At 38.0% G+C, this 15,936-nt stretch overlaps 1 protein-coding gene across 1 annotated transcript in view; it reads right to left on the bottom strand.

Moving 5' to 3' along the window:
* Lpin (phosphatidate phosphatase LPIN) overlaps positions 1 to 15,655 on the bottom strand; it is a 100,367-nt gene extending 84,712 nt beyond the window's left edge. Inside the window, exon 1 of the mRNA XM_067774387.1 lies at positions 15,633 to 15,655. The gene's annotated coding sequence lies outside the window, so the exon portion shown is untranslated. The remainder of the gene's footprint in view (positions 1 to 15,632) is intronic.
* Positions 15,656 to 15,936: the final 281 nt, after the last annotated feature.

Below are 15,936 nucleotides of genomic sequence, written 5' to 3'. Positions count from 1 at the left end.
TTTACAAAAACAAAGTACATGGAATTTTTATTTATGTTTGTAGGTATGTTACCATGCTGCCACCTGTATCATTCCGCTGTGGTTTGAGCAATGAGTTTCCCGCAGGGGCAGGTGTGTTGGAGGGAGGAGCCAATTTAAAATGCATAAACCCATGACGAAACGATACAAGGTGGCAGCATGGTGACATCCCTACAAACATAAATAAAAATTCCATGTATTTTGTTTTTGCAAATTCGATGGATAAATGTCAAAATCGTACTGCGCCGAAAGTTGATGTATCAAATCAAATAAAAAAAAAGTATGATCAGCTGTCCCATGCTGCCACCTTGTATCGTTCCGCCATGCATAAACCCATGGAAACTGTCGTCAAAACGAGTTAGGGAAACTTAAAGAAGGGTAACAGCCATAGCTGCCACTTTGGTTATTTTTGCGAGAATCTGATACCTTTTTATACCTATCATAAAAATTAAATGGGATATCAAGTTTGGCACGAATCTTAAAATTGTAAGTACTTGAATGAGGGATAGATCCGACAATAAATATACTGCAATAATCAGGATGACGAGCTGAGCCGATTTAGCCATGACCGTCTGTCTGTTTGAACACAAACTAGTCCCTCAATTTTTGAGATTTCTTGATGGAATTTGGTCAGCTGGTATATTGCGGTATCCAATTAAGAAATTTTTCAGAACATACTTGATGGACCCCATACAACCGAATTTTTATAGAAGAGTTTGTTTTGGATTTTTATATGGCACACATTGTTGTCTAAAAACATCGTAGACTTCGATCGTATACATATTTAGTATATATCTCATACAATCTATGCAAACAAGAAAATTGAAGCTTTGTGTGAGAATTACCGATCTATTTTTTATTTGATAATTATCGAAAAATCGCTTATACATGCCTGAGCCCGTATCGTGTTATTCGATGCGTATTCGAATTGATTTTTTTTAAATGGTAATAGAACTTAATCGAATGAGTTAGCAATTTTCATTAAGAATAGTAGGATGCTGATTTATGTATAGACTAGTAAATCAAAAGGCATTCAGCTGATACCACCATGTAAACTGATATGACCCTGATTCATAGATTGAGTAGCATGCCAAAGGGTATGGTGGTCTTGCAGAAACTAACTAGTATGTCAACTGGTATGATACTGATGTACTGACTGGCAATTAATATTTAGTAGGACATCGCCGCGTTAAAAATGTCAGTTGCTTATTTCGAAAAAAGACAAAACTAGAACTAGTTGGGATTTTTGGCAGGCTAGTATTCATTAAGGATATAGCTAGTAAGTTTGACTGCAGGGGTAGTTTCATTTTTACGACATTTGACAGATTCATATTTATCGTTTGAGTAAAATTGGTTTTCAATCGTGATGGTATAACACGACACGTTCCCTGTTCTCTATGTATGTATTACACATCCTATAGCGCCGTTTAGTTGGACATTACGAATGGGACAAGATAATAATTGCTCAGCTCCATTTATGAAAGGTAAGTATGTAGTCATGACCACAGCCGAAGACAGTCCCGTCCTTACTTGTTTCTTCTTTGGTTTATTACTCATTAACTGTTATACTAACTTCCGATTAGAACAAATGAATTATTTTGGTATCAACTGACCGGTCCGTAAGAGCCTCACATAGCTTATTATGTCCAGTAGTAGCAGCAGCTTTCGATGACCAAATTTGAAAGGTCAATCAAGAAGCAAAGCCCGTATACGATTCGTGATAGAAATAAACGATTCAAGGTTCGATTGGAGCTCAAGGCCAGAACAAAAATTTAAAATTATTGTCTGGCCTTGGGCTGGAATCGAATCTTGAATCAATTATCAATAGGCCGCTAAAACAAAAACAATTGATAGAAATAAATTTTTTAAATCATATTAGTTTTGAAATGGTCAATCGAATTCCAGAAATTTGTGTATTAGTGGTGGATTTAGGAAATTTGTGAAATACTGGCTACGAGTACTCATTAGATCCATATCTTTGAGTGAAGTTGCTTTTCGATCCGTCACCGCATAACACGATACGGGCACAGCTTGTATCTACGTTATAAAATAAATGTGAACGCTTTGTAGTATAGTAGTGTTATTGTACTTTAATAAAGGCCATTTTGCATTATTGAAAAGTGGAGTTATTTATTCAACAGTTTAGTGATTCCAACCTTAGTAGAAGATTTGGAATAAGCGGAATTGCAGTAAATTCGTTACAATTGGTGTCAGAAGAGGAATTGTTGAATAAATTCCGAAGACTTCGAATACAATTTGGACATGGCAAAGTGGAGTGAATTGAAGATCCAGCAACTGAAGAAGGAGTTGGAGAGCCGTGGATTGAACACAACCGGCAATAAACTCGAACTTCAGCCACGACTACGAAAGGCAATGGAACTAGAGGGAATTAACTTATCTTGATTTAATTAATTATCTTGATGGCGAGGAGACAACAAAAATTGAAGAGAAAAGTGAAACATCGCAGACAGTTACGAGCACATACTTGAACATGATTTTATCTGCAATATCTGCTCAAACATCGACAGTGTCATCTCAACTGGCAGAACAGAAGACATATATGGAATCGCAGGAGAACCGCATAACGTCAAAGATTGAAGCACAAGAAACGCGTATTTCACAAATGTCGACACAGATTACATCCAAGATGGAAACTCAACTGGAAGAACAGAAAACGAATATGTCATCACAGATGGAATCACAGGAGACACGTATAGGATCTCAACTGGATTCGCAGGAGAACCGTATAACATCGAAGATTGAAGCACAAGAGGCACGAATATCCGAAATGTCGGCACAAATATCAGCGCAGATCTCTGCACAACTGGAAGAGCAAGAAGGATGGAGGCGCAAGACACAAACATTTTACAACTTGAGAACAAAATCGATGCCGAGATTGAAACATTGCGAGGTCATATACAGGAGTTGCAACTAAATCGCCCAGTTGTTTCAGCAAGCAATACGAAGGTAAAAACTCCATCTTTTGGCGGTTCTGTTCCTTTCCAGGTGTTTAAGATTCAGTTTGAGAAGACCGCAGCAGTGAACAACTGGAGTGCTGAAGATAAAGTTGCTGCACTAGTCGTGGCATTGAAAGGATCTGCTGCTGAAGTCCTACAGACTATTCCCGAGGGGGAGCGGAACCACTACGTAACATTGATGAGTGCTCTAGAGAGACGATACGGAACTGAGCATAGGAGACAGATATACCAAATGGAGTTACTGAACCGCTTCCAGAGGCCTGGTGAAACATTGCAAGAGTTTGCGTCGTATGTTGAAAGGCTGGCACATTTAGCGAATGCGGACGCACCCGTGGAATACACTGAAAGGGTAAAAATTCAGAGCTTTATAGATGGCATACGGGACGTCGAAACAAAGCGAGCTTCATACGCAAACACAAGCTATCTCCAGCTATTGAATGTCATGTGATATCTGTGTCGCAAATTGGTAGAAAATCGAGCAGTCTTACCGTGAACGAAGACCGTGTACTGACTGTAGCTACGGGGGCATCTCATTCCTTAATTCGATCTGACTTGGTCAACTGGAGAGTAAAGTCATTACCTGGAGCAAGGTTGCGTACGGTCACAGGCGAATATAATCAAGTCCAAGGCGAAGTGGTATGTGAGGTATTAATTGGAAAAGTCATGGTTCTACACAAATTCGTTGTGGCGGAAATCGTTGATGAAGTCATATTGGGAGTGGACTTCTTAGTTGACCATGACATCAGGATCGATATGCGGAGAAAGATCATCCGCTATAAGAACCAGGATATACCACTTAACTTTAGTTTGGAGAAAGGGTTCAGCAGTAAACGGGTACTGGTGGAGAAGACTCGACAAAGACCACGAAAGTCAAAGGTAAAGGTTGATGGATCGGATGGGCCAAATAAAGCGAAATAAAAAGTACCTGCGAGAGAAACACTGGCATTGACAAACCCTAATGGACGCACAAAAACGAAGAAACGAATTTCCCATAAAGAATGCGAGGTTAGTTTCAAGCCGTGTGCACTGCTGATGTGAAACGTGGGAAAGATACTGATTATGCGAAGTCAATCCGTCAAGCGCAAGCTCTACGAAGTAGTTCATTGACCAAACAACAGAGTGTGAGGGAACGGCCCAGGGTAATGAGCAGTAAGATGAAACACAGGTACGACAAGAAAAATAATTCGGAAGGTTTCCGGGCGGGAGATTTGGTACTGCTATACAACCCTCACCGGCGGAAAGGTGTTCCATCCAAATTTCGGTGCAGTTGCGAAGGCCCGTACAAAGTTGTGAAGAAGATCAATGATACCATCTACCGCATACAAACAATTGGGAAACCACGAAGTAGAAGAGTGGTACAATTGGAGACGCTAGCGGTGTTTAGATCGAGAGATTTTTCTGATCGGGACTATCAGACTTAGGTGGAGGGCAGTGTTACGAATATTAGCAAAACTAAGGGGTACTGTCATCTCTAAGCCGATGCTAAGAGCGACTTGTATGCACATCCATAAATCAATCATTATGTATCTACATAAACGAATCAATCATTATGTCTACACATATGTACGTACACGCAGCGGAGAAGAGATACACAAACACATGCAGATATCTTATCTGAGATGCTCCCAAAAGTATGCAATTGTAATTGTGGAAGTGTCGCTCACAAATACACGTGCATATGAGAAGCTATACACGTGCATCTGTAGTTATAATTATATGGAAGTAACTAAGTAAATTCTGGAAGCGCTTAGAAGATGCAACGAGGAAATCACAGAGTATAAAAGCACCAAGAGTAGTGGCGCGAGAGTCAGTTAGAATTAAGTACGCTATCTGTCGGGCAATAAAGCCATTTTGCATTATTGAAAATTGGAGTTATTTATTCAACAGTTTAGTGATTCGAACCTTAGTAGAAGATTTAGAATAAGCGGAACTGCAGTAAATTTGTTACAATATAATCAACCGCTTCGTCCAGTACTGGTCTTATTATCTAACTCGTTTCGAATGGAAATGCGCCTTCAAAGCTGTCAAGCTAAATACAATTTTTTTTTTTCAAATTCTAAAGAAATCTCACTTCCACTCGCACACTAAATCTAACTTCCGCTCTCACTCCCATTACCACTCAAACTAAATTAAAGGAAGGCGTCGAGTCTTACTGTGTCGATACAGAAATAAGATCATACAGGCTGAAAGACCTCTGCGGTGTCTTTCAGGCAGAAATTGTAGCTTTTAGGAAAGGAGCAGAAATGCTGGGGAAAGCGTGCTTAAGCAGCAGTCACTATCAGGGCAATAATATCACGCAGCAATTCATCAAGAAGAGTTCTGGAATTAAAGAAGCATTGTCTAGACATCGCACAGGCCAGATTATGCATATATACTGGGTTCCCGGTCATAAAAGGCTAGAAGGTAACGAAATGCCCGATGAGTTGGCATAGCAGGGTGCAGCACTTAATGAATCGACAGTAGACGTCCCAATCCGTTTGAGGGAAGTCAAAAGGATAGAAGAGTTGCATTTGATTCATTAACCTGGAAAGGCGTGGACAGAAGCGTGGGCTGCAAAATCCCATATCTCTAAAAGAGAGAAGACCTTAGGTTCACGATGGGCACAATAACTGGACACTGCCTCCTGGCGGCACATGCTAATAAGTTAGGCTTCGTCAGTAACAGCAGATGTAGCAAGTGCGAGCTGCAGCCTGCAGGAAGACACGGTTGAGCACGATTTTTGTTCGTGTCCTGCGCTCTCGAGGTCAAGGCTCTAGTTTCTAGGGCTGGAGAGTTGACAGATCTGGAGAAAGAAATTAAGTCATGCCCTAGAAAACTTCTAGTATTTGCCAAAATGACGGTGTTATTCTATGACATAAGTTCTCGTACCTAATTGGGGATTTTCATTTTGGTCGTCAAACACATTTTGGCGACACTATGGACATATTCTAAGCTCGAGCACATACTAACAGATAAGTAGATTGCTTTTGTATGTATGAGGAGCGAATGCTGCATCTAAAATCTTATGTGCTCGGGTCTTCAGTCTACGTGAGGTCTTTATTAACCGGTCAGTTTAGCCTTACCTAACCCATACGACTGATGTATGTATTACTTAATTTTCTTTCATGTCGCCTCCGATCCGTAATCGTATTGCACGATTCGGGCATTGGTAAGCATATCGAACATGTATTCTATCTCAATACGTAAAGGGATTGGAATAGTTAGGGAGATGTACTAGCTGTCAATAGAGGCTGACGTAAGTGGGCAGGAAGAGCTTGGGGCTGAAAACCGCTTTGATGTGAACAAAATTTAACACTTTTGATCCGAACGGGGCCTATGTGTCCCGGTATATGTTTGAGGATGCCTAGCCTGGAAATTAAGTGACTAAAATGGGCCTAGCTGATCCCATTTCGTAGTTTATGGTATTCTTAACGGTATGCCTTTCCGTTATTTGACATTTAGTGGTAAACACGTTCTCTTTAGTTAAAATAAGAACGCAAGTTTGGACGCGAATTTTGTAAGTGACGCTGTTTTTGCGAGTTTTCGTGGTTATTGAGTTTTAAAATCAAACAAAAGTATATTAATTCATTGAGCTAGTGTTTTCATTATACATTGAGGTATTTAATTATCAGATTTTCTGTTTATTTCAAAAACTGTTAGCATTTTTATCTTACTAGGATGTATGTGTCCCATCAGTATTCATGATCGGCTCAAAGTGTCCCAGTTAGGACTGAATATGCCCATTTCTTAGAAATATATCAGAATGTGTTATTATTATTTACTTCTATATAGACTTAATATGCCAAAAAAAACTTGATTGAGATGAAATTGTTAATATGTTGGAGTCATCTAGTGAGGATGCCGATTTTCAGACGGCAGTAGCGATAACTTTGATTCTTCTGCGAACCTCTAAAGCAAAGTACAAAAATATAAACTTACATATATTGGAAAAAAAATCGTAATTGGTTGCATAATAATTATGTCATATACCTAATCATTTGCCATCTGTAAGACACTATTCGTCAAAACAAATCTTTTACCGATTATTGGTGATAAGAGTTGGCAATTGTTGGGTTATCAGTTCTCAACTTGAACGGAGACAAAATCCACTCATAGAATTCATGATAGTTCTGGCGGAAAATATGATAGCTGAAGGGAAGCAGAGAGCAGTTGTTCGTCGAAGTGGCATGTCTGGGAGAAAAAGAAACTATCCGCAGGTCACCTACCTTTTCCAATTCCTAAGCGAAGGCGTGGCACAATCTGTGTGGAAAAAATTAAGGAGAGGAGAACCAAGACGATATGCGAAGAATGCGAAATTCCTCTCTGCATGGATTGCTTATACTAAATAAAAACCCACTTTTTAACTGTTTTGCTTCTCTATTATTATTATTTTTTTTTTTTCTATTCCTTACCGAAATTATTCATTGAATTTGTAATAAAATAAATTTTCTTATAAAAACCAAATGCAATTATATTTAAGGTTAGGGATCATAAAATACTAATCGGGACTAATAAGTCCCATACAAAAATACTGACGGGACGTATGTGTCCCAACCCCTCCCATCGCCCCTTTTTACAAGAATTTCATCTTGATGTGATAGAATGTTTTTACTTTGCCCACTGTAACGATTGAACACCTTTAACAAGTTCTGTTTACCTCACAGGCGTTTCGGATCGAAAGGGTTAAACTATGTATTTAGTTTTTAAAAAGGTGTACCGGTCGATAGGAATTTTCAACTAAGAAAACTGCTGTTTTGTAATAAATACAAACTAGTAGTCTACTCTTTGTAACTTTTTTCAAAATTATTGGTTCAGTATTAGTATTAGTTAATATGGCAGCCAATTACTAAAATGCTTGCGTATATATTGCGGTATCCAGAGAACGATAAATTAAAGTTTGAAAAAGCTTGAACTTTTTGCTTGCTCTCTACAAAGTGTTGTCTTACACATACATACGTGAAGTGATATTGTTCGAAGATCGAAGAGCCAAAGCACATTGTTTATATTCTCTTATTTTGCAATATAAATTGTCAATTTATTATTTTGCACGTCATGACGCGTCATCATGTAGAAAACGTAAGAAACTCATTTATATAAATACATGTGTACATATATGTAAGTATATACCTATGGCACATTTAAAACCCCGTCACATAGGCAGTTTTCCATATAGATGCGTTTAACTAATTCTTTTGCATTATGAGTAGACTGCACGTATTTTTACGGAGAACGGTAGATTGAGCGACACTGGCGCCATCTTACATGAAAAAGTAGCCAACTTGCAACTTTTGTATGTGAAAGGGCAAGGCGAAATAAACATCAATTGTCAAGTTTGAAAATTCTTTATATTTACAAACGCAGCATCTTGCGTGATTGTGGCGATGTTACTTGCATGCATAAGATTGCGTTTAGCGCATCTATATGAAAAACTTCATTGTATCTCGGGGTCTGTTAGGATGATATGAGATGAGCATCTGGCACAACATCGACGTATGTATGTACATATAAAGATGATGCGTTTGACATTTAAAGGATTTGTTGATGTGCGTAATTGAAAATGGCGGCAACCGTGGTGTGATGGTAGCGTGCTTTCCCTACTACACCGTTTGCCCTGGGTTCAAACCCCGGGCAAAGCAACATCAAAATTTTAGAAATAAGGTTTTTCAATTAGAAGAAAATTTTTCTAAGCGGGGTCACCCCTCGGCAGTGTCTGGCAAGCGCTCCGAGTGTATTTTTGCCATGAAAAGCTCTCAGTGAAAACTCATCTGCCTTGCAGATGCCGTTCGGAGTCGGCATAAAACATGTAGGTCCCGTCCGGCCAATTTGTAAGGAAAATCAAGAGGAGCACGACGCAAATTGGAAGAGAAGCTCGGCCTTAGATCTCTTCGGAGGTTATCGCACCTTAAATTTTTTTTTTTTGACAACGAATAAAAAACCGATAACCGCTAATTTATCCTAGATATGCTTAAAGTTCTGAAACTTAGGCGCGGTTTTTCAGTACAAGTTCAACTCAGTTTGTCAGTTAAACTACGCTTAAACTTATTCTGCAGTTTTTCAGTCTACATTAACTGAAGTTTAACTGAGCTTAAGCGACCGACCTGACAGGGTTAAACTCTAATTAACTTATCGGTGATTTGTGTTTGTTCGAAATGGCGTCGAATATACCCAACAAGCTTGGGCTTGAGTACCATTAGAGGTCATGTTGATAACTAACATACTTCTAAAATCTTAAGAGTTTTTACGAAACAGCTCATCTTGAGAATCATAGTGTACTCAGCAAAAGAGGCAATTTTTTATAAAGCGAAAAATGCTATTACATAAGTTGAAAAATGATAGTTCCCAACTTGTGGTTCTTTGACTGGACTCTAGTGTGAAATTCCAATACTACAGTATTTTCACGAAAATAAAATAATATATATATGATTTATTTTTGATAAATTACGCTTCATTACTTCTATCAATCAGTGTTTATTTCTCACAATGAATAGCTGTTGGCTTTGGTGCTACCACCTTGGAAATTTGTTTTCAACTTCACCCAACTCGATATCCAATGTAGGATATCGACTAGAGAAACGTGTTGAATATTAATTTCAGTACTTTTACATTTATCAAAATCTTCCAAAGGTTGGATAATAATTTGAAAATGCTAATGTCGTTGGAGATCAACTCGAGAACTATAAATTCCACAAAATTTCTCGAAGGTTGGATAGTGATTGGAGAATGAATTTGGATATCAACTTGAGAACTATCTGGTTTAAGAATAACTAGATAATGATGTTGAATATAACCTCCGGAACTAGATATATACTTCGCTGGAGAAATATCTTTTAAATGTTTGTTGGGTAAGCAAAATCCATCTGTTGTAGTATCTACAACCCTGCATGGATCATGTGGTCCAGTTGTCTCATACTGGAGTACTCCATGGATTACTCTGATGTAATGCTGAGCTGGAGTATATGGTCCAGTCCTAGGTCCTCGCAATGTTAATTGGGCCATAATTTTTGTATGAATTGTGGTTAATTTTGGACCACTCGCTTGGTCCACAGAGAGTAATTTCGCCTTGCCCATTCATATACAAAATTTCGTGAAGCACTGTCACAAACATTTTGTGTCCTATTCACTTTTTAAATTGCAGTTTTTAACGGTGAAAAATGTTAGAAAAGTAGGAAAAATAATTTCACTTGCAAAATGTGAAAGCACCCTGAGCCAAAGCAAATGTCAAATTCTTCTTTTTATGCTTTGCTTGGAAGTTCTACTTTTTAATGTCAGATATTTCCAGTGTCGCTTAATCTGTCGTTCTCAATAAAAATACGTGCAAACTACTCATAATGCATAAGAGTGCGTTAAGCGCATCTTTATGCAAAAGGTTTCATTTATAGCAATGGTATCTTTATCCCTTTTAATTAGGCACGGAAAACTAGTTCACAACGATATTATTGTTTTTTTCTGTTATGTTTGGCTTTACTGGTCTGTAAATAACTAAATATCATATTAATTTGTTGTCTTCAAGAGCAAGTTTATTCTTTTTGTAAAATGTATATTTTACAAGTTATATTATATTAAATTATTATACATAGAAAACTTGAAGACAACAAATTAATATAATAATATTGTTTTTTTTCTTCCAGCTAGCGCCTCCCGGGAATAATTTTACAAATTTACTAAAGATGACATACAAACTTTTTCAACGGGTCTGTCTAGCGTACTGTGCGAAAGACTGAAGCCCATAATCAACAAACTGATTGGATCTTATCAGTACGGCTTTAGACCTGGTAAATCTACTATCGACCAGATTTTCACGATGCGGCAGATCCTGGAGAAGACTCACAATAAGAGAATCGACAGTCACCATCTTTTCGTCGATTTCAAAGCAGCCTTTAACAGCGCGAAAAGAAGCTGCTTGCGTGCTGCTATGTCTGAACTTAATAAGGCCATGCTATGCGAATGGACGAAGACGCATCGGCCAAAAAAGTATTTCTGTCGATACCGCAGTTTGGAAGCAGATGAAGGCGGAGACCGCCACTGAGTTGGGAGATGCAAGTGGACTAAGACTAGGGAGGTCAACCTTGGTGCTCCCTATTGGCTTCAGCTATCGCAAAGTAGGGATAGCTTAGACGGTTAAGCAGCAATTAATGATGATGATGAAAACTAGTATATTTCAGCATACATATTATTAATTGTTCGTGACATTCCTCTTTAAATGTAGGCTTATATATATATATATGTATATGAGAGCTCACGTTGGGTATAACATACCCATATATACATATATATTACTACCAGACCCGGCAGACGCTGTTCTGCCCAAAATTTGGTCTATCTGCATACATTTTAATAAGTTTTTTCCGTCTAACTCTGCCCTCGCCACTCTACACTTTTTCCTAATCTTTGTATTCACTCCTCCCTCCGTATTTTTCGCTTCATCTAACTCCATCTTCGTCTCCATCTATCTCTTTCTCAGTCTCCTTCTCTCTTTTCTCTTCTCTCAAGTTTTTCTCATTCTTCTTCATATCTTATTGCCAGTCCCAGAGGGTGGTATGTATTTTGTTCCAGTCCCCTTCCGAGTCTCAGTCTCAGTCCCAGTCCTAGTTCTAATCCCAATCCGTCTCTGGTCTACTTCCCGGAAAAAAGCATCGTAAATACTAATATAGGCAAATTTATATACCAAATTTCAGGCAAATCGAATAGTACGTATGTAAATAGGTATGTGGATAATATTAATTCATGTCTTTATTTCGGCTTCGCATACATATTTATCAATTTTTCCAGGTTGATACGACTAAATCGAATATCACAATGAAAATTGATTTAAAGCCCTCAGCAACAGCTTTTATTTGATATCCATAATACATACACATTCTAGGGGCATTCGGGTCCATGTTTTGGCCTATCTCTCGAGACACTAGTCACCCAGCGGTGTAAAACTTACTCTGTACTAAAGCACACATCAACAGTTTCAATTTGATACTCATAATAAAAAACACATTCTAGGTGTATCCGGGTCTATGTTTTGGCCTATATCTCGAGACCCTAGTCACCCAGCGGTATAAAACTTACACTGTACTAAAGCATACAGCAACAGCTTCAATTTGATACCCATAATGTTAAAACACATTCTAGGTGTATCCGGGTCCACGGTTTGGCCTATATCTCGAGACCCTAGTCACCAAGCGGCATAAAACTTATTCTGTACTAAATCACACATCAACAGCTTCAATTTGATATCCATAATGTAAAAACACATCCTAGTGTTACCCTGATCCACGTTTTGGCCTATATCTCGAGACCCTAGTCAACAATAGGTATGCAAACTACCCTGTACTAAAGCACTAATCAACAGCTTCAATTTGATACCCATAATGTAAAAACACTATCTAGGCGTTCACGGGCCCACGTTTTGGCCTATATCTCGAGACCCTAGTCACCCCGGGGTATGAAAATTACCCTCTACTAAAGCACTCATCGACAGCTTTCATTTGTTATCCATATTCTATAAACACATTCTAGGGCTACCCGGGTCCACGTTTTGGCCTTCATCTCGAGACCCTAGTCACCCAGGGGTCTGAAATTACCCTCTACTAAAGCACTCATCAACAGATTTCATTTGATATCCATATTCTATAAACACATTCTAGGGGTACCCGGGTCCACGTTTTGACCTATATCTCGAGACCCTGTGCGTCGATCCTGAATTTATAAACCTCACGGAGGCCGAGACTTTTCCAACGAATGCAAAACCGTGGAAATCGGTTCGTGCGTTCTGGAGTTATAGCGTCAGGAAGGAAAACCCGACTTATTTTTATATTATAGATAATGTTCAGTTTCACCCGAACTTAAACTTACTTACTTGGTTTTACATATGGCCCACATGCAGAAAGGCAAGTCAAAATGTACTAGTTTAACACCTCATGAGAAGCAAACTCTGAGGCAAAAATTTAACTTGCCCTTCTGTATGCGAGCCTTAGAAATCTGTTGGCAGTTCTACGAATCAATTTTTTCTATTCTTGAGATTAGAATCAAGGAAAAAAGTTTAAGAAAAATTACAACGTCTAAGTTGAGAAAAGCATTTCCAGCGAGGAATGAGCAGTCCTATAATTAATTCATTAATCGTTTAATTGTTTCATAAATTGGCTATGTAAAGGCGCATCAATCAACTGAACTTGGCGAGGAATCGGGGCGGCATACCCACACCACCTACGCGTGAAAGTTTGCGAAAAATTTGGAAATACGGCAAAAAAAAAGAAAAATTACGTTTTAAAAAAGAGCGGAAATATATCATATAATAAATTGTAACAGGTCGATGCCTGTACATTAAATATATCTCAGAAACATTGATAGGAGAGGTCCTTTTTTGGCCCCTTGAACCCAAATCAGCAGCTTTAAAATTTTAGTCTGTCTGTCTGTATGTTTGCACTCGCATCACTAAAGCACCATTGCATAAAATGAGTTCAACTTTTACAGTTGCATCGAGATCTAACTTAAAATTAAGGCTACATTTCAAACCTCCAGATCTCTAGAGTTTTGGACTCGGGTATTTTTTAAATGCATTGATATCAAATGAAAACTGCTGATGAGGGCTTTGACCCATTTTTTAAATTTTTGAGATATCTTAGCTCGTTTCCGAGATATAGGCCAAAAAGCGGTTCAGGGGTATTTTTTGGCGTTTTCTCAACAATGTGGAAGGAATCTTTTCTTATCTCATTTATAAAAATGGAAGCAAGTCTTCAGTAGAAAACTACCGGGGCATAGCAAAGTTATCCGCTATCCCAAAGTTATTTGATGCTATTGTTACTCACCACCTAACATTCTCTATTTCCCCCATAATTACAAGCTCGCAACATGGGTTCTGTAAGGGCAAATCACCTATCACCAATTTACTAGAATTTACCACCCACGTTTCTAATGGATTTAGAAAAGGCCTTCACACTGATGTAATTTACACCGATTTTAGTAAAGCTTTCGACAAAGTATCACACCCATTACTTGTTCATAAGCCCGGTCAACTCGGTTTTCAACCCCGTCTTATATGTTGGATTTCTTCGTATCTTGGTAATCTTACGTAAAAAGTAATCTTTAAAAATACACTTTCTGGGGTCATCAATGTTTCTTCTGGTGTTCCTCAGGGCAGCCATCTTGGTCAGATTCTGTTCTTATTGTTCATAAACGATATATCTAATACAATTAAATACTCAAAAATCTTGATGTACGCAGACGATGTAAAACTTTTCAAATCATGTGCCTCGGTTGAGGAACATTTCTTGCTTCAAATGGATTTAAATCACTTGGTTACCTGGTGCAATGTAAACTATATGCCGCTCAATCTCAAAAATGTAAATTCATGTGCTTTTCTCGGAGAATTTTGCCACGAGCTTCATATACAAGTAACAACTATAGTTTAGAAACTGTAAATAATTTTATTAACTTGGGAGTCATGATGGATTCCAAACTAAGTTTCAATCTTCATATTAATGCTACAGTGAATAAAGGCAAAGGTGTTTTTGCATTTGTTAAACGGTGGTCAAAAGAATTTAACGACCCTTACATAACTAAAGCACTTTTTACAACATTAGTTAGGCCAATATTAGAATACGGCTCAATAATTTGGAATCCGCGTTATCAAGTCCATGCAGACAGTCTCGAATCAATACAAAAACAATTTTTATACTCAGTTGAGCAGAGCTCACAGAGTATATTAACTTTGATTGGATAAAGGTTGGTTGTACAGGTATAAAGGAATCGAGATAGATATAGACTTCCATATATCAAAATCATCAGGATCGAAAAAAAATTTGATTGAGCCATGTCCGTCCGTCCGTCCGTCCGTCCGTCTGTCCGTTAACACGATAACTTGAGTAAATTTTGAGGTATCTTTATGAAATTTAGTATGTAGATTCCTGGGCACTCATCTCAGATCGCTATTTAAAATGAACGATATCGGACTATAACCACGCCCACTTTTTCGATATCGAAAATTTCGAAAAACCGAAAAAATGCGATAATTCATTGCCAAAGGCGGATAAAGCGATGAAACTTGGTAGATGGGTTGACCTTATGACGCAGAATAGAAAATTAGTAAGATTTTGGACAATGGGCGTGGCACCGCCCACTTTTACAAGAAGGTAATTTAAAAGTTTTGCAAGCTGTAATTTGGCAGTCGTTGAATATATCATGATGAAATTTGGCAGGAACGTTACTACTATTACTATATATGTGCAAAGGAAAAATTAGCAAAATCGGATGAACACGCCCACTTTTTAAAAAAAAATTTTTTTAAAAGTCAAATTTTAACAAAAACTTTAATATCTTAACTGTATATAAGTAAATTAAGTCAAAATTCAACTCCAGTAATGATATGATGCAACAAAATACAAAAATAAAAGAAAATTTCAAAATGGGCGTGGCTCCGCCCATTTTTATTTAGTTTGTCTAGAATACTTTTAATGCCATAAGTCGAACAAAAATGTCCCAATCCTTCTTAAATTTGGTAGGGGCTTGGATTCTTTGACGATAACTGTTTTCTGTGAAAATGGACGAAATCGGTGGAAGCCACGCCCAGTTTTTATACACAGTCCACCGTCTGTCCTTCCGATCGGCCGTTAACACGATAACTTGAGCAAAAACCGATATATCTTTATTAAACTTAGTCCACGTACTTACCTGAACTCACTTTATCTTGGTATAAAAAATGGCCGAAATCCGACTATAACCACGCCCACTTTATCGATATCTAAAATTACGAAAAATGAAAAAAAAAATGCCATAATTCTATACCAAATACGAAAAAAGGGATCAAACATGGTAATTGGATTGGTTTATTGACGCAAAATATAACTTTAGAAAAAACTTTGTAAAATGGGTGTGACACCTACCATATTAAGTAGAAGAAAATGAAAAAGTTCTACAAGGCGAAATCAACAGCCCTTGGAATCTTGGCAGGAATACTGTCCGTGGTATTGCATAT

This window comes from Eurosta solidaginis, chromosome 3 (assembly GCF_040869045.1).
Source record: "Eurosta solidaginis isolate ZX-2024a chromosome 3, ASM4086904v1, whole genome shotgun sequence".
Classification (NCBI taxonomy): Eukaryota; Metazoa; Arthropoda; class Insecta; order Diptera; family Tephritidae; genus Eurosta; species Eurosta solidaginis.
Note: the sequence above shows the minus strand (reverse complement) of the source record. Positions and strands in the feature narration are given on the sequence as shown.